Source organism: Ambystoma mexicanum, chromosome 11 (assembly GCF_040938575.1).
Source record: "Ambystoma mexicanum isolate Mex_15411 chromosome 11, UKY_AmexF1_1, whole genome shotgun sequence".
NCBI classification, from domain to species: domain Eukaryota; kingdom Metazoa; phylum Chordata; class Amphibia; order Caudata; family Ambystomatidae; genus Ambystoma; species Ambystoma mexicanum.
Window position 1 is genome coordinate 14,372,396 of NC_090934.1, and position 19,705 is coordinate 14,392,100.

A 19,705-nucleotide genomic window follows, 5' to 3' on the forward strand; every position below is an offset into this window, starting at 1 on the left:
GGGAAGTGCTATAGACTGTCACCATGGGTGGGTACAGTTTCCAGGGAAGTGCAGTAGACTGCCACCCTGCAAGGGTACAGGCTCTGGGGAAGTGCAGTAGACTGCCACCCTGCAAGGGTACAGGCTCCAGGGAAGTGCTAGAGACTGGCACCATGCAAGGTTACAGTTTCAAGGGAAGTGCAGTAGACTTCCACACTGCACGGGTACAGGCTCCAGGGAAGTGCTAGAGACTGGCACCATGCAAGGTTACAGTTTCCAGGGAAGTGCAGTAGACTGCCAGCCTGCAAGGGTACTGGCTCCAGGGAAGTGCAGTAGACTGCCACCCTGCAAGGGTACAGGCTCCAGGGAAGTGCTATAGACTGTCACCATGGGTGGGTACAGTTTCCAGGGAAGTGCAGTAGACTGCCACCCTGCAAGGGTACAGGCTCCGGGGAAGTGCAGTAGAATGCCACCCTGCAAGGGTACAGGCTCCGTGGAAGTGCTAGAGACTGGCACCATGCAAGGTTACAGTTTCAAGGGAAGTGCAGTAGACTGCCACACTGCAAGGGTACCGGCTCCAGGGAAGTGCTATAGACTGCCACCCTGCAAGGGTACAGGCTCCAGGGAAGTGCTATAGACTGGCACCATGGGTGGGTACAGGCTCCAGGGAAGTGCAGTAGACTGCCACCCTGCAAGGGTACCGGCTCCGGGGAAGTGCTATAGACTGGCACCATGGGTGGGTACAGACTTCAGGGAAGTGCAGTACTGGCACCCTGGGTGGATACAGGCGCCAGTGAAGTGCTATAGACTGGCGCCCTGCAAGGGTACAGGCTCTGTGGAAGTGCTATAGACTGACACCCTGAAAGGGTACAGGCTCCAGGGAAGTGCTATAGACTGGCACCATTGGTGGGTACAGGCTCTGGGGAAGTGCTATAGACTGGCACCATGGGTGGGTACAGGCTCCGGGGAAGTGCTATAGACTGGCACCATGGGTGGGTACAGTTTCCAGGGAAGTGCAGTAGACTGGCACCATGGGTGGGTACAGGCGCCAGTGAAGTGCTATAGACTGGCACCATGGGTGGGTACAGGCTTCAGGGAAGTGCAGTAGATTGGCACCATGGGTGGGTACAGGCTCCGGGGAAGTGCTATAGACTGGCACCATGGGTGGGTACAGGCTCCGGGGAAGTTCTATAGACTGGCACCATGGGTCTGTACAGGCTCCAGGGAAGTGCAGTATACTGCCACCCTGCAAGGGTACCGGCTCTGGGGAAGTTCTATAGACTGGCGCCATGGGTGGGTACAGGCTTCAGGGAAGTGCAGTAGACTGGCACCATGGGTGGGTACAGGCGCCAGTGAAGTGCTATAAACTGGTACCATGGGTGGGTACAGTTCCCAGGGAAGAGCAGTAGACTGGCACCATGCAAGGGTACAGGCTCCAGGGACGTGCTACAGACTGGGACCATGCAAGGTTACAGTTTCCAGGGAAGTGCAGTAGACTGCCACCCTGCAAGGGTACCGGCTCCAGGGAAGTGCTATAGACTTTCACCCTGCAAGGGTACAGGCTCCGGCAAAGTGCTATAGACTGGCACCATCGGTTGGTACAGGCTTCAGGGATGTGCAGTAGACTGGCACCAATGGTGGGTACAGGCTCCAGGGAAGTGCAGTGGACTGCCACCATGCAAGGGTACAGGCTCCAGGGAAGTGCTATAGACTGGCACCATGCAAGGTTACAGGCTCCGGGGAAGTGCTATAGACTGGCACCATGCAAGGTTATAGTTTCCAGGGAAGTGCAGTAGACTGCCACCCTGCAAGGGTACCGGCTCCAGGGAAGTGCTATAGACTTTCACCCTGCAAGGGTACAGGCTCCGGCAAAGTGCTATAGACTGGCACCATGGGTGGGTACAGGCTTCAGGGAAGTGCAGTAGACTGACACTGTGAAAGGTTACAGTTTCCAGGGAAGTGCAGTAGACTGCCACCCTGCAAGGGTACCGGCTCCAGGGAAGTGCTATGGACTGCCACCCTGCAAGGGTACTGGCTCCAGGGAAGTGCAGTAGACTACCACCCTGCAAGGGTACGGGCTCCAGGGAAGTGCTATAGACTGGCACCATGCAAGGTTACAGTTTCCAGGGAAGTGCAGTAGACTGCAAACATGCAAGGGTACTGGCTAAAGGGAAGTGCAATAGACTGCCACCCTGCAAGGGTACAAGCTCCGGGGAAGTGCTATAGACTGGCACCATGGGTGGGTACAGTTTCCAGGGAAGTGCAGTAGACTGCCACCCTGCAAGGGTACTGGCTCCAGGGAAGTGCTATAGACTGCCACCCTGCAAAGGTACAGGCTCTGGGGAAGTGCTATAGACTGGCACCATGGGTGGGTACAGTTTCCAGGGAAGTGCAGTAGACTGCCACCCTGCAAGGTTACTTGCTCCAGGGAAGTGCAGTAGACTGCCACCCTGCAAGGGTACCGGCTCCAGGGAGGTGCTATAGACTGGCACCCTGCAAGGTTACAGTTTCCAGGGAAGTGCAGTAGACTGCCACCCTGCAAGGGTACTGGCTCCAGGGAAGTGCAGTAGACTGCCACCCTGCAAGGCTACAGGCTCCAGGGAAGTGCTATAGACTGTCACCATGGGTGGGTACAGTTTCCAGGGAAGTGCAGTAGACTGCCACCCTGCAAGGGTACAGGCTCTGGGGAAGTGCAGTAGACTGCCACCCTGCAAGGGTACAGGCTCCAGGGAAGTGCTAGAGACTGGCACCATGCAAGGTTACAGTTTCAAGGGAAGTGCAGTAGACTTCCACACTGCAAGGGTACAGGCTCCAGGGAAGTGCTAGAGACTGGCACCATGCAAGGTTACAGTTTCCAGGGAAGTGCAGTAGACTGCCAGCCTGCAAGGGTACTGGCTCCAGGGAAGTGCAGTAGACTGCCACCCTGCAAGGGTACAGGCTCCAGGGAAGTGCTATAGACTGTCACCATGGGTGGGTACAGTTTCCAGGGAAGTGCAGTAGACTGCCACCCTGCAAGGGTACAGGCTCCGGGGAAGTGCAGAAGACTGCCACCCTGCAAGGGTACAGGCTCCGGGGAAGTGCTAGAGACTGGCACCATGCAAGGTTACAGTTTTAAGGGAAGTGCAGTAGACTGCCACCCTGCAAGGGTACCGGCTCCAGGGAAGTGCTAGACACTGCCACCCTGCAAGGTTTCTTGCTCCAGGGAAGTGCAGTAGACTGCCACCCTGCAAGGGTACCGGCTCCAGGGAAGTGCTATAGACTGGCACCATGCAAGGTTACAGTTTCCAGGGAAGTGCAGTAGACTGCCACCCTGCAAGGGTACTGGCTCCAGGGAAGTGCTATAGACTGCCACCCTGCAAAGGTACAGGCTCTGGGGAAGTGCTATAGACTGGCACCATGGGTGGGTACAGTTTCCAGGGAAGTGCAGTAGACTGCCACCCTGCAAGGTTACTTGCTCCAGGGAAGTGCAGTAGACTGCCACCCTGCAAGGGTACCGGCTCCAGGGAGGTGCTATAGACTGGCACCCTGCAAGGTTACAGTTTCCAGGGAAGTGCAGTAGACTGCCACCCTGCAAGGGTACTGGCTCCAGGGAAGTGCAGTAGACTGCCACCCTGCAAGGCTACAGGCTCCAGGGAAGTGCTATAGACTGTCACCATGGGTGGGTACAGTTTCCAGGGAAGTGCAGTAGACTGCCACCCTGCAAGGGTACAGGCTCTGGGGAAGTGCAGTAGACTGCCACCCTGCAAGGGTACAGGCTCCAGGGAAGTGCTAGAGACTGGCACCATGCAAGGTTACAGTTTCAAGGGAAGTGCAGTAGACTTCCACACTGCAAGGGTACAGGCTCCAGGGAAGTGCTAGAGACTGGCACCATGCAAGGTTACAGTTTCCAGGGAAGTGCAGTAGACTGCCAGCCTGCAAGGGTACTGGCTCCAGGGAAGTGCAGTAGACTGCCACCCTGCAAGGGTACAGGCTCCAGGGAAGTGCTATAGACTGTCACCATGGGTGGGTACAGTTTCCAGGGAAGTGCAGTAGACTGCCACCCTGCAAGGGTACAGGCTCCGGGGAAGTGCAGTAGAATGCCACCCTGCAAGGGTACAGGCTCCGTGGAAGTGCTAGAGACTGGCACCATGCAAGGTTACAGTTTCAAGGGAAGTGCAGTAGACTGCCACACTGCAAGGGTACCGGCTCCAGGGAAGTGCTATAGACTGCCACCCTGCAAGGGTACAGGCTCCAGGGAAGTGCTATAGACTGGCACCATGGGTGGGTACAGGCTCCAGGGAAGTGCAGTAGACTGCCACCCTGCAAGGGTACCGGCTCCGGGGAAGTGCTATAGACTGGCACCATGGGTGGGTACAGACTTCAGGGAAGTGCAGTACTGGCACCCTGGGTGGATACAGGCGCCAGTGAAGTGCTATAGACTGGCGCCCTGCAAGGGTACAGGCTCTGTGGAAGTGCTATAGACTGACACCCTGAAAGGGTACAGGCTCCAGGGAAGTGCTATAGACTGGCACCATTGGTGGGTACAGGCTCTGGGGAAGTGCTATAGACTGGCACCATGGGTGGGTACAGGCTCCGGGGAAGTGCTATAGACTGGCACCATGGGTGGGTACAGTTTCCAGGGAAGTGCAGTAGACTGGCACCATGGGTGGGTACAGGCGCCAGTGAAGTGCTATAGACTGGCACCATGGGTGGGTACAGGCTTCAGGGAAGTGCAGTAGATTGGCACCATGGGTGGGTACAGGCTCCGGGGAAGTGCTATAGACTGGCACCATGGGTGGGTACAGGCTCCGGGGAAGTTCTATAGACTGGCACCATGGGTGGGTACAGGCTCCAGGGAAGTGCTATAGATTGGCACCATGGGTGGGTACAGGCTCCGGGGTAGTGCTATAGACTGGCACCATGGGTGGGCACAGTTTCCAGGGAAGTGCAGTAGACTGACACCATGGGTGGGTACAGGCGCCAGTGAAGTGCTATAGACTGGCACCATGGGTGGGTACAGGCTTCAGGGAAGTGCAGTAGATTGGCACCATGGGTGGGTACAGGCTCCGGGGAAGTGCTATAGACTGGCACCATGGGTGGGTACAGGCTCCGGGGAAGTTCTATAGACTGGCACCATGGGTGGGGACAGGCTCCAGGGAAGTGCTATAGATTGGCACCATGGGTGGGTACAGGCTCCGGACAGTGCTATAGACTGGCACCATGGGTGGGTACAGGCTCCGGGGAAGTGAAATAGACTGGCACCATGGGTGGGTACAGACTTCAGGGAAGTGCAGTAGACTGGCACCCAGGGTGGGTACAGGCGCCAGTGAAGTGTTATAGACTGGCGCCCTGCAAGGTACAGGCTCTGGGGAAGTGCTATAGACTGGCACCATTGGTGGGTACAGGCTCTGGGGAAGTGCTATAGACTGGCACCATGGGTGGGTACAGGCTCCGGGGAGTGCTATAGACTGGCACCATGGGTGGGTACAGTTTCCAGGGAAGTGCAGTAGACTGGCACTATGGGTGGGTACAGGCACCAGTGAAGTGCTATAGACTGGCACCATGGGTGGGTACAGTTTCCAGGGAAGTGCAGTAGACTGGCACCATGGGTGGGTACAGGCTCCGGGGAAGTGCTATAGACTGGCACCATGAGTGTGTACAGGCTCCGGGGAAGTTCTATAGACTGGCACCATGGGTTGGTACTGGCTCCGGGGTAGTGCTGTAGGGTGGCACCATGGGTCGGTACAGGCTCTGGGGTAGTTCTATAGACTGGCACCATGGGTGGGTACAGGCTCCAGGGAAGTGCTATATATTGGCACCATGGGTGGGTACAGGCTCCGGGGCAGTTCTATAGACTGGCACCATGGGTGGGTACAGTTTCCAGGGAAGTGCAGTAGACTGACACCATGAGTGGGTACAGGCTTCAGGGAAGTGCGATAGACTGGCACCATGGGTGGGTACAGTTTCCAGGGAAGTGCAGTAGACTGGCACCATGGGTGGGTACCGGCTCTGGGGAAGTGCTATACAGTGCCACCCTGCAAGGGTTCAGGCTCTGTTGAAGTGCTATAGACTGGCACCATGCAAGGGTAGAGGCTCCAGGGAAGTGCTATAGACTGGCACCATGGGTGGGTACAGGCTCCGGGGACGTTCTATAGACTGGCACCATGGGTGGGTACAGGCTCCGGGGAAGTTCTATAGACTGGCACCATGGGTGGGTACAGGCTCCCGGGAAGTGCTATAGACTGGCACCATGGGTGGGTACAGGCTCCGGGGAAGTTCTATAGACTGGCACCATGGGTGGGTACAGGTTCCAGGGAAGTGCTATAGATTGGCACGATGGGTGGGTACAGGCTCCGGGGTAGTGCTATAGACTGGCACCATGGGTGGGTACATGCTTCAGGGAAGTGCAGTAGCCTGCCACCCTGCAAGGGTACAGGCTTCAGGGAAGTGCTGTAGACTGGCACCATGGGTGGGTACAGTTTACAGGGAAGTGCAGTAGGCTGCCACCCTGCAAGGGTACCGGCTCCGGGGAAGTGCTATAGACTGGCACCATGGGTGGGTACAGGCTTCAGGGAAGTGCAGTAGACTGGCACCATGGGTAGGTACAGGCTTCAGGGAAGTGCAGTAGACTGGCACCATGGGTGGGTACAGGCTTCAGGGAAGTGCAGTAGACTGACACCATGCAAGGTTACAGTTTACAGGGAAGTGCAGTAGGCTGCCACCGTGCAAGGGTACAGGCTCCAGGGAAGTGCTATAGACTGGCACCATGCAGGGTTACAGTTTCCAGGGAAGTGCTATAGACTGCCACCGTGCAAGGGTACAGGCTCCAGGGAAGTGCTATAGACTGGCACCATGTGAGGGTACAAGCTCCAGGGAAGTGCGATAGACTGGCACCATGAGTGGGTACAGTTTCCAGGGAAGTGCAGTAGACTGACACCATGGGTGGGTACAGGCTTCAGGGAAGTGCGATAGACTGGCACCATGGGTGGGTACAGTTTCCAGGGAAGTGCAGTAGACTGGCACCATGGGTGGGTACCGGCTCTGGGGAAGTGCTATAGAGTGCCACCCTGCAAGGGTACAGGCTCTGTTGAAGTGCTATAGACTGGCACCATGCAAGGGTAGAGGCTCCAGGGAAGTGCTATAGACTGGCAACATGGGTGGGTACAGGCTCCGGGGAAGTTCTATAGACTGGCACCATGGGTGGGTACAGGCTCCGGGGAAGTTCTATAGACTGGCACCATGGGTGGGTACAGGCTCCAGGGAAGTGCTATAGACTGGCACCATGGGTGGGTACAGGCTCCGGGGAAGTTCTATGGACTGGCACCATGGGTGGGTACAGGCTCCAGGGAAGTGCTATAGATTGGCACGATGGGTGGGTACAGGCTCTGGGGTAGTGCTATAGACTGGCACCATGGGTGGGTACATGCTTCAGGGAAGTGCAGTAGCCTGCCACCCTGCAAGGGTACAGGCTTCAGGGAAGTGCTGTAGACTGGCACCATGGGTGGGTACAGTTTACAGGGAAGTGCAGTAGGCTGCCACCCTGCAAGGGTACCGGCTCCGGGGAAGTGCTATAGACTGGCACCATGGGTGGGTACAGGCTTCAGGGAAGTGCAGTAGACTGGCACCATGGGTGGGTACAGGCTTCAGGGAAGTGCAGTAGACTGGCACCATGGGTGGGTACAGGCTTCAGGGAAGTGCAGTAGACTGACACCATGCAAGGTTACAGTTTACAGGGAAGTGCAGTAGGCTGCCACCGTGCAAGGGTACAGGCTCCAGGGAAGTGCTATAGACTGGCACCATGCAGGGTTACAGTTTCTAGGGAAGTGCTATAGACTGCCACCCTGCAAGGGTACAGGCTCCAGGGAAGTGCTATAGACTGGCACCATGTGAGGGTACAAGCTCCAGGGAAGTGCGATAGACTGGCACCATGGGTGGGTACAGTTTCCAGGGAAGTGCAGTAGACTGACACCATGGGTGGGTACAGGCTTCAGGGAAGTGCGATAGACTGGCACCATGGGTGGGTACAGTTTCCAGGGAAGTGCAGTAGACTGGCACCATGTGTGGGTACCGGCTCTGGGGAAGTGCTATAGATTGGCACGATGGGTGGGTACAGGTTCCGGGGTAGTGCTATAGACTGGCACCATGGGTGGGTACATGCTTCAGGGAAGTGCAGTAGCCTGCCACCCTGCAAGGGTACAGGCTTCAGGGAAGTGCTGTAGACTGGCACCATGGGTGGGTACAGTTTACAGGGAAGTGCAGTAGGCTGCCACCCTGCAATGGTACCGGCGCTGGGGAAGTGCTATAGACTGGCACCATGGGTGGGTACAGGCTTCAGGGAAGTGCAGTAGACTGGCACCATGGGTGGGTACAGGCTTCAGGGAAGTGCAGTAGACTGGCACCATGGGTGGGTACAGGCTTCAGGGAAGTGCAGTAGACTGACACCATGCAAGGTTACAGTTTACAGGGAAGTGCAGTAGGCTGCCACCGTGCAAGGGTACAGACTCCAGGGAAGTGCTATAGACTGGCACCATGCAGGGTTACAGTTTCCAGGGAAGTGCTATAGACTGCCACCTTGCAAGGGTACAGGCTCCAGGGAAGTGCTATAGACTGGCACCATGTGAGGGTACAAGCTCCAGGGAAGTGCGATAGACTGGCACCATGGGTGGGTACAGTTTCCAGGGAAGTGCAGTAGAATGACACCATGGGTGGTACAGGCTTCAGGGAAGTGCGATAGACTGGCACCATGGCTGGGTACAGTTTCCAGGGAAGTGCAGTAGACTGGCACCATGTGTGGGTACCGGCGCTGGGGAAGTGCTATAGATTGGCACGATGGGTGGGTACAGGCTCCGGGGTAGTGCTATAGACTGGCACCATGGGTGGGTACATGCTTCAGGGAAGTGCAGTAGCTTGCCACCCTGCAAGGGTACAGGCTTCAGGGAAGTGCTGTAGACTGGCACCATGGGTGGGTACAGTTTACAGGGAAGTGCAGTAGGCTGCCACCCTGCAATGGTACCGTCTCCGGGGAAGTGCTATAGACTGGCACCATGGGTGGGTACAGGCTTCAGGGAAGTGCAGTAGACTGGCACCATGGGTGGGTACAGACTTCAGGGAAGTGCAGTAGACTGACACCATGCAAGGTTACAGTTTACAGGGAATTGCAGTAGGCTGCCACCGTGCAAGGGTACAGGCTCCAGGGAAGTGCTATAGACGGGCACCATGCACGGTTACAGTTTCCAGGGAAGTGCTATAGACTGCCACCCTGCAAGGGTACAGGCTCCAGGGAAGTGCTATAGACTGGCACCATGTCAGGGTACAAGCTCCAGGGAAGTGCGATAGACTGGCACCATGGGTGGGTACAGTTTCCAGGGAAGTGCAGTAGACTGACACCATGGGTGGGTACAGGCTTCAGGGAAGTGCGATAGACTGGCACCATGGCTGGGTACAGTTTCCAGGGAAGTGCAGTAGACTGGCACCATGTGTGGGTACCGGCTCTGGGGAAGTGCTATAGATTGGCACGATGGGTGGGTACAGGCTCCGGGGTAGTGCTATAGACTGGCACCATGGGTGGGTACATGCTTCAGGGAAGTGCAGTAGCTTGCCACCCTGCAAGGGTACAGGCTTCAGGGAAGTGCTGTAGACTGGCACCATGGGTGGGTACAGTTTACAGGGAAGTGCAGTAGGCTGCCACCCTGCAATGGTACCGGCTCCGGGGAAGTGCTATAGACTGGCACCATGGGTGGGTACAGGCTTCAGGGAAGTGCAGTAGACTGGCACCATGGGTGGGTACAGGCTTCAGGGAAGTGCAGTAGACTGACACCATGCAAGGTTACAGTTTACAGGGAAGTGCAGTAGGCTGCCACCGTGCAAGGGTACAGGCTCCAGGGAAGTGCTATAGACTGGCACCATGCAGATTTACAGTTTCCAGGGAAGTGCTATAGACTGCCACCCTGCAAGGGTACAGGCTCCAGGGAAGTGCTATAGACTGGCACCATGTGAGGGTACAAGCTCCAGGGAAGTGCGATAGACTGACACCATGGGTGGGTACAGTTTCCAGGGAAGTGCAGTAGACTGACACCATGGGTGGGTACAGGCTTCAGGGAAGTGCGATAGACTGGCACCATGGGTGGGTACAGTTTCCAGGGAAGTGCAGTAGACTGGCACCATGTGTGGGTACTGGCTCTGGGGAAGTGCTATAGAGTGCCACCCTGCAAGGGTACAGGCTCTGTTGAAGTGCTATAAACTGGCACCATGCAAGGGTAGAGGCTCCAGGGAAGTGCTATAGACTGGCACCATGTGAGGGTACAAGCTCCAGAGAAGTACTATAGACTGGCACGATGGGTGGGTACAGTTTCCAGGGAAGTGTTATAGACTGGCCACTCTATGAATGGCCACTGACATCAGGGGCGCCCTACAGATGGGCAGAGCTCCAGAAGTGCCCGGGAAAGGCAGGAGCCAGTATGTATGTGCCCTGCTTCCAGGCAGGCGGGGAGGTAAATAGCTCAGGCGGGGGAAGGAAGGCAATGCGATTGGAAGGGGCGGCCCCAGGATAGGGCTTGGAGGGTAAAGTCCCCCCACTCCCCTCTCGTTGAGGCAGCCGTCATCACTCTGCTGTGAGCCCAGCCCGGGCTCAGGCGGCCAGAAGTTGGCACGTGTCTCACCTGGAGAGCCGTGCATGTACTTACTATAAAACCTTACACACATGTCTATTAAAGGATTAGGGAAACGCGTCTGCGCTGTTCATGGCCAGCTCACCCCCCCCCCCCCCCATCCCATTGAAACATGAGAGCAAATGGCAAGTCTTACTATGCGCTTCAAGCCCATAACATTGCTGGTGTGACTGTTAGTTGTTTATTTAAAGCAATGTTCTTATTAAGTTCATAAACCAATCCCCCCCTTTTTCTTCTACTTTTCTTTCATTATAGCAACTCTTTTATTTTCCCGTTTATAAAGTATTTATACTGATCCTTATTTTTAATTCCTATTTAATTTATTTATTATGGATCATGTGCAAATGCTACATTATTCATGGACTGTTTACTGTCATATTGTTGACTATTGATTTTGTAATTTGGATCTGAATAAAATAAACTTTATAAACTAAAGAAAAAGTAAGCAAATACACTGCTGTCTGGGGTGAGAGAACAGTCATTAATGGGACTGCTGGCAGAGGGCAAATGCTTGTCTTGGGGATATGAGTACCCCCAAACCCCCCAATGTTGAAGCTGAAGGCTTACATTCTGGGCTCAGCCTTTTCATGGCCCATGCCGCCACTTATCAGCACTAACTACACACGGTGCAAGGATTGCATGCATGTGAAGGAGTGTGTAAGTGTGTGTATGTATGCAAGGGGTGGGCTCTGTAATGCACGCATATGAACGAATGCAGTGCGAATGGTGTACATGGGTGCGAGTGCGCGTGTGAATGAGCGTGCAGTGTACATGTTCTGGGGGCCGTGTGACTGGCAGGCATGCTGCATGGGTGCAGGACTCATGGGTGAACGTGTGCATATCTGTGTGTCCCTAGGCTGGGGCGCAGGGAGGGGCACTGGCGCATGAACATTTTTTGACAGGAGCATGGCATGTTTGACTGGCGTTTTGGGCAAAGCAAAGCCAACCTGAGTGTTATTGTGTGAAGGTGGGGTTGGAGTGGGGGGAGGGCAGTACAGTGGAGCTGGCTGCGTGCTACTGTGGCATGGAAATGTGTGCTTGCATTGAGCGCAAAGGCAATATGAGTGTTCTTACATGGGGGAGGGTATGCTTCCTTACTGTGGCCTGGCATTTTTTTATGGGCATTTTTGGCAAATACAACGTGGTGTTCTTACATGGCGAGCGGAGGGGCATTTGTGCAGCCCCCACGGCACTGTGTTCTTACTGGGCAGGACTTATTTTACCGGCGTTACGGGGTAAATACAACAGGATGAGTACAACAGCAGTGTTCTCTCTGGGGGAGATTCGTGTGATAATGATATGCCATTTATATGGCGCTTTGCCAAAACACTGTACAGAGAACATATCACCCAACAGAAGTTGCTAGTCATTTATCGACCTCGATCAGGATTTGAACCTGCGAATCACACTGCGATCGCAATAGCAAGTGCTCAACCCGCTGAACTATCTTACCGGCTAGCTAGGACATGTTTTCTTACTGTGCCGTTGCATTTTATGACTGGTGTTAAGGCCAAAGGCAACTTAAGTGTACTTCCATTGTGGTGGGGGCATTCGTTTAGCCTGCAAGGCTCTGGCCCTGTAGTAATGTCCCTTTTCACCCATTCTCAGGGTCTCCTCCTCCAGGCCTGGCCCTGTAGTAATGTCCCTTTTCACCCATTCTCAGGGTCTCCTCCTCCAGGCCTGGCCCTGTAGTAATGTCCCTTTTCACCCCTTCTCAGGGTCTCCTCATCCAGGCCTGGCCCTGTAATAATGTCCCCTATCACACGTTCTCAGAGTCTCCTCCTACAGGCCTGGCCCTGTAGTAATGTTCCCTTTCACCAGGGCTCAGGGTCTCCTTCTCCATGCCCGGCCCTGTAGTAATGTTCCCTTTCACCTGTTCTCAGGGTCTCCTCCTCCAGGCCTGTCCCTGTAGTAACGTCCCCTTTCCCCAGGGCTCAGGATACCCTCCTCTAGGCCTGGCCCTGTAGTAATGTTCCCTTTTACCAGGGCTCAGGGTCTCCTCCTCCAGGCCTGGCCCTGTAGTAAAGTCCCTTTTCACCAATGCTCAGGGTCTCCTCTTCCAGGCTTGGCACTGTAATAATGTCCTCTTTCACCAGTGCGCAGTGTCCGATCTCCCATTTCTGGCCCTAAAGCAATGTCCCCTTTCACCAGTGCTCAGGGGACCCTCTCCCAGTGCTGACCCTGTAGCAATGTCTTCTTTCACCAGTGCTCAGGGTCCCCTTCTTCGGGTCTGGCCCGGTAGCAATGTCCTCTTTCACCAGTGCTAGTGGTCGCCTCCAATATGCCTGTCCCAGTACTAATGTCCCCTTTCACCAGTGCTCAGTGTCCGCTCCCCCAGTTCTGGTCCTGTAGCAATGTCCACTTTTACAAGTGCTCAGTGTCTCCTTCCCCAGGTCTGGCCCTGCAGCAATGTCCCCTATCACCAGTGCTCAGTTCCCCCTCTTCCATGCCTGGCCCTGTAGCAATGTCCCCTTTCACCAATGCACAGTGCCCCCTACTCCAGTTCTAGCCCAGGAGCAATGTCCCCTTTCACCAGGGCTCAGGGTACCCTAACCCAGGCCTGTCCCTATAGTAATGTCTTCTTTCACCAGTGCTCAGGGTCCCCTTCTTCGGGTCTGGCCCGGTAGCAATGTCCTCTTTCACCAGTGCTAGTGGTCGCCTCCAATATGCCTGTCCCAGTACTAATGTCCCCTTTCACCAGTGCTCAGTGTCCGCTCCCCCAGTTCTGGTCCTGTAGCAATGTCCACTTTTACAAGTGCTCAGTGTCTCCTTCCCCAGGTCTGGCCCTGCAGCAATGTCCCCTATCACCAGTGCTCAGTTCCCCCTCTTCCATGCCTGGCCCTGTAGCAATGTCCCCTTTCACCAATGCACAGTGTCCCCTACTCCAGTTCTAGCCCAGTAGTAATGCCCCCTTTCCCCAGGGCTCAGGGTCTCTTCTGCAAACCTGGCCCTATAGCAATGTCCCTTTTCACCAATGCACAGTGTCCCCTCCCCCAGATCTGGCCCTGCAGCAATTTCCCCTTTTACCAGTGATTAGTGCACCCACCCCCAGATCTGGCCCTGAAGCAATGTCCCCTCTCACCAGGGCTCAGTGCCCCCTCCTCCAGGCCTGGCCCTGTAGTAAAGTCCCTTTTCAGCAATGCTCAGGGTCTCCTCTTCCAGGCCTGGCACTGTAATAATGTCCTCTTTCACCAGTGCACAGTGTCCGATCTCCCATTTCTGGCCCTAAAGCAATGTCCCCTTTCACCAGTGCTCAGGGGACCCTCTCCCAGTGCTGACCCTGTAGCAATGTCCCCTTTCACCACTGCACAGTGCCCCCTACTCCAGTCCTAGCCCAGTAGCAATGTCCCCTTTCACCAGGGCTCAGGGTACCCTAACCCAGGCCTGTCCCTATAGTAATGTCTTCTTTCACCAGTGCTCAGGGTCCCCTTCTTCGGGTCTGGTCCGGTAGCAATGTCCTCTTTCACCAGTGCTAGTGGTCGCCTCCAATATGCCTGTCCCAGTACTAATGTCCCCTTTCACCAGTGCTCAGTGTCCGCTCCCCCAGTTCTGGTCCTGTAGCAATGTCCACTTTTACAAGTGATCAGTGTCTCCTTGCCCAGGTCTGGCCCTGCAGCAATGTCCCCTCTCACCAGTGGTCAGTTCCCCCTCTTTCATGCCTGGCCCTGTAGCAATGTCCCCTTTCACCAATGCACAGTGTCCCCTACTCCAGTTCTAGCCCAGTAGTAATGTCTCCTTTCCCCAGGGCTCAGGGTCTCTTCTGCAGACCTGGCCCTATAGCAATGTCCCTTTTCACCAATGCACAGTGTCCCCTACCCCAGATCTGGCACTGCAGCAATGTCCCCTTTTACCAGTGATTAGTGCACCCACCCCCAGATCTGGCCCTGAAGCAATGTCCCCTCTCACCAGGGCTCAGTGCCCCCTCCCCCAGGTCTGGCCCTGCAGCAATGTCCCCTTTTGCCAGTTCTCAGTGCTCCCTCCCCCAGGTATGGCCCTACAGCAATGTCCCCTTTCGCCAATGCTCAGTGCCCCCTCTACCAGTTCTGGCCCTGTAGCAATGCCCTCATTCACCAGTGCTCGGTGCCACCTCCCCCAGGTCTGGCCCTGCAGCAATGTCCCCTTTCACCAGTGATGGGTCCCCTCCCCCTGGTCTGGCCTTGCAGCAATCTCCCCTTTCACCAGTGCTCAAGGTCCCCTCCCCCTGGTCTGGCCCTGCAGCAATGTCTCGTCTCACCAAGGCTCAGTCGCCCCTCCCCCAGGTCTGGCCCTGCAGCAATGTCCCCTTTCACCAGTGCTCTGGGTCCCCATCTCCAGGTCTAGCCCTGCGGCAACGTCTCCATTCACCAGGGCTCAGTGCGCCCTCCCCCAGGTCTGGCCCTATAGAAATGCCCCCTCTCACCAGTGCTCAGTCTCCCCTCCATGAGATCTGGCCCAGCAGAAATATCCCCTTTTACCAGTGACTAGTGCACCCACCCCCAGATCTGGCCCTGCAGCAATGTCCCCTCTCACCAGGGCTCAGGGCCCCCTCCCCCAGGTCTGGCCCTGCAGCAATGTCCCCTCTCACCAGGGCTCAGTGCCCCCTCCCACAGGTCTGGCCCTGCAGCAATGTCCCCTCTCATCAGGGGCTCAGAGCCCCCTCCCCAAGGTCTGGCTCTGCAGCAATGTCCCCTCTCACCAGTGCTCAAGGTCCCCATCTCCAGGTCCGCCTTGCAGCAATGTCCCCTCTCACCATTGCTCAGTCTCCCCTCCCCCAGGTCTGGCCCTGCAGCAATGTCCCCTCTCACCAGGGCTCAGTCACCCCCCCACGTCTGGCCCTGCAGCAATGTCCCCTCTCACCAGGGCTCAGGGTCCCCATCTCCAGGTCTGGCCCTGCAGCAATGTCCCCTTTCACCAGTGCTCAGGGTCCCCTCCCCAGGTCTGGCTCTGCAGCAATGTCCCCTTTCACCAGGGCTCAGTCACCCCCCCACGTCTGGCCCTGCAGCAATGTCCCCTCTCACCAGGGCTCAGGGTCCCCATCTCCAGGTCTGGCCCTGCAGCAATGTCCCCTTTCACCAGTGCTCAGGGTCCCCTCCCCCAGGTCTGGCCCTGCAGCAATGTCCCCTCTCACCAGGGCTCAGTGCCCCACCTCCAGGTCAGCCCTGCAGCAATGTACCCTCTCACCAGGGCTCACTGCCCCCTCCCCCAGGTCTAGCACTGCAGCAATGTCCCCTCTCACCAGGGCTCAGTGCCCCCATCTCCAGGTCTGGCCCTGCAGCAAAATCCCCTCTCCCCAGGGCTCAGTGCCCCCTCTCCCAGGTCTGGCACTGCAGCAATGTCCCCTTTCACCAGTGCTCAGGGTCCCCATCTCCAGGTCTGGCCCTGCAGCAATGTCTCCATTCACCAGGGCTCAGTGCCCCCTCCCTCAGGTCTGGCCCTATAGCAATGCCCCCTCTCACCAGTGCTCAGTGTCCATAGCCCCAGTTCTGGCACTGCAGCAATGTCCCCTCTCACCAAGGCCCAGTCTCCCCTCCCCGAGATCTGGCCCTGCAGCAATGTTCCATTTTACCAGTGATTAGTGCACCCACCCCCAGATCTGGCCCTGCAGCAATGTCCCCTCTCACCAGGGCTCAGTGCCCCCTCCCCCAGGTCTGGCCCTGCAGCAATGTCCCCTCTCACCAGGGCTCAGTGCCCCTCCCCCAGGTCTGGCCCTGCAGCAATGTCCCCTCTCACCAGGGGCTCAGTCCCCCCTCCCCCAGGTCTGGCTCTGGTTCTGCAGCAATGTCCCCTTTCACCAGTGCTCAGTGCACCCTCCCCCAGGTCTGGCCCTGCAGCAATGTCCTCTCTCACCAGGGCTCAGGGTCCCCATCTCCAGGTCTGGCCCTGCAGCAATGTCCCCTTTCGCCAGTGCTCAGGGTCCCCTCCCCCAGGTCTGGCCCTGCAGCAATGTCCCCTTTCACCTGTTCTCAGTGCCCCCTCCCCCAGGTCTGACCCTGCAGCAATGTACCCTCTCACCAGGGCTCAGTGCCCCCTCCCCCAGGTATGGCCCTGCAGCAATGTCCCCTCTCACCAGGGCTCAGTGCCCCCATCTCCAGGTCTGGCCCTGCAGCAATGTCCCCTCTCATCAGGGCTCACTGCCCCCTCCCCCAGGTCTAGCACTGCAGCAATGTCCCCTCTCCCCAGTTCTCAGTGCCCCCTCCCCCGGTCTAGCACTGCAGGAATGCCCCCTCTCACCAGGGCTCAGTCTCCCCTCCCCCAGGTCTGGACCTGCGGCAATGTCCCCTTTCACCAGTGCTCTGGGTCCCTTCCCCCAGGTTTGGCCCTGCAGCAATGTCCCCTCTCACCAGTGCTCAGTGCCCCCTCCCCCAAGTCTGGCCCTGCAGCAATGTCCCCTCTCACCAGGGCTCAGTGCCCCCTCCCCCAGGTCTGGCCCTGCAGCAGTGTCCCCTCTCACCAGGGCTCACTGCCCCTCCCCCAGGTCTGGCCCTGCAGCAATGTCCCCTCTCACCAGGGGCTCAGTCCCCCCTCTCCCTGGTCTGGCTCTGGCTCTGCAGCAATGTCCCCTCTCACCAGTGCTCAGTGCACCCTCCCCCGGGTCTGGCCCTGCAGCAATGTCCCCTCTCACCAGGGCTCAGGGTCCCCATCTACAGGTCTGGCCCTGCAGCAATGTCCCCTTTCACCAGTGCTCAGGATCCCCTCCCCCAGGTCTGGCCCTGCAGCAATGTCCCCTTTCACCAGTGCTCAGTGCCCCCTCCCCCAGGTCGGGCCCTGCAGCAATGTCCCCTCTCACCAGGGCTCAGTGCCCCCATCTCCAGGTCTGGGCCTGCAGCAATGTCCCCTCTCACCAGGGCTCAGGGTCCCCATCTCCAGGTCTGGCCCTGCAGCAATGTCCCCTTTCACCAGGGCTCAGTGCCCCCATTTCCAGGTCTGGCCCTGCAGCAATGTCCCCTTTCACCAGGGCTCAGTGCCCCCATCTCCAGGTCTGGCCCTGCAGCAATGTCCCCTCTCACCAGGGTCAGTGCCCCCTCCCCCAGGTCTGGCCCTGCAGCAATGTCCCCTCTCACCAGGACTCAGTGTCCCCTCCCCCTAGGTAGAGCCCAGGACTCACGGTTCTCGTTCAGGGGCGAGCCGCCGGTGGCTGACGCTGGCTGCAGAGAGTCCTTCAGCACGTCCTATAGGCGCCGTTCTTCCGCAGCCCCTCTATAGCCCTGGGCGCCTTCAGCAGGTCCTGCAGGGGGACATTATTCCAGCATGTCCAGTAGAGCTGCTATGTGTGCCAGGTCCTGCGGGGCGTCTCTCTCTCTCTCTCTCTTTCTCTGCCTTCTCCCCTCACCCCTCCTCTCTCACTCTGTCTATCACGCCTCCCGCGGACTCCCCTGTCTCTCCACCTGCGCCCCCCTCCTCTCGTCCTCCCTCACTCCCTCTCTTCCATAGATGTGCCCAGCACAGCTGCTGCGATCCGTGGAAAATGCACCACACAGCCCCCCACCCCCTGCCCACCCTAAGCATCTCTGACGTCTCAAACGAGCCTTAACCCCGTGCCTGCTGGTTCCGGGGTCCTTTTGTTTTAGGCTCCGGTTAGGTGTGTGTGGGGGAGGGGTGTTCTCCCAGGTGATGCCGGAGATGGGGTAGGAGGGTGGGGCGGGGGCACTGATGCCACGGGGGTCGGCTGAGGACAGGCTGCAGTTGCTATCAGACCCCGTTTGCTTGGAGTGCCTCTGACATGTTACCCAATTATAGACACGCCCCCCTCTTCTTCTTGCTAATCTGCTTATACCACACCAGTCTGACGAGTCTCTGTGGAGGAGGGGCGAGTGCCACTCTTACCAAGATAATCAGGGCACCGGTCATCAGGACTGGGCGCCGTCTGACCTATCAGGGGCTTGCATGATGTGTAATGGCTGGCATAAACAGCTGTGATGCTCAATATGCCAGGGTGCTGCACATATGCCACATTGCTTCTTGATATGGCAGCTTGTTGCTGGCAACACCAGCTGCTGAACCTGCCAGGGTGCTGCTCAACGTGGCAGCGGTTGCTCTCTTTTGCCAGGGTTCTACTGAGCGTGGCAGGGGTGGCTCTCTTTTGCCAGGGTACTACTCAGCGTGACAAGGGCGGCTCTCTTTTGCTAGGGTGCTACTTAGCATGGAAGCGGTTGCTCTCTTTGCCAGGGTGCTGCTCAACGTGGCAGCGGTTGCTCTCTTTTGCCAGGGTTCTACTCAGCGTGGCAGGGGTGGCTCTCTTTTGCCAGGGTACTACTCAGCGTGACAAGGGCGGCTCTCTTTTGCTAGGGTGCTACTTAGCATGGAAGCGGTTGCTCTCTTTGCCAGGGTGCTGCTCAACGTGGCAGCGGTTGCTCTCTTTTGCCAGGGTTCTACTCAGCGTGGCAGGGGTTGCTCTCTTTTGCCAGGGTGCTACTTAGCTTGGCATGCGTTGCTCTCTTTTGCCAGGGTGCTACTCAGCGTGGCAGGGGTTGCTCTCTTTTGCCAGGATGCTACTCAGCAGGATATGGGTTGCTCTCTTTTGCCAGGGCGCTACTCAGCATGGCAGTGGTTGCTCTCTTATGCCAGGGTGCTACTCAGCATGGCATGGGTTGCTCTCTTTTGCCAGGGTGCTACTCAGCAGGGCATGGTTTGCTCTCTTTTGCCAGGGTGCTACGCAGCGTGGCAGGGGTTGCTCTCTCTGTCAGGTGCTACTCAGGGTGGCAGGGTTTGCTCTTTTTTGCCAGGGTGCTACTCAGCATGGCATGGGTTGCTGTCTTGTGCCAGGGTGCTACTCAGCATGGCACAGTTTGCTCTCTTTTGCCAGGATGCTACTCACCGTGGCACAGTTTGCTCTCTTTTGCCAGGATGCTACTCACCGTGGCACAGTTTAATCTCTCTTTTGCCATGGTGCCGCTCATCAGGGCATGGTTTGCTCTCTTTTGCCAGGGTGCTACTCAGTGTGGCAGGGGGTGCTCTCTTTTGCTAGGGTGCTACTCAGCATGGCAGGGTTTGCTCTCTTTTGCTAGGGTGCTACTCAGTGTGGCAGGGGTTGCACTCTTTTGCCAGGGTGCTACTCATTGCGGCAGGGGGTGCTCTCTTTTGCCAGGGTACTACTCAGCATG

The 19,705-nt window shown here is 57.1% G+C and overlaps 1 protein-coding gene across 2 annotated transcripts in view; it reads right to left on the reverse strand.

Moving 5' to 3' along the window:
- LOC138502994 (CYFIP-related Rac1 interactor A-like) overlaps positions 1 to 18,050 on the reverse strand; it is a 668,876-nt gene extending 650,826 nt beyond the window's left edge. The window contains exon 1 of one of the 2 annotated variants that reach the window (XM_069622402.1): positions 17,710 to 18,050. The gene's annotated coding sequence lies outside the window, so the exon portion shown is untranslated. The remainder of the gene's footprint in view (positions 1 to 17,709) is intronic. The other variant, XM_069622405.1, reaches the window with a different exon arrangement.
- Between the last annotated feature and the right edge of the window lie 1,655 nt (positions 18,051 to 19,705).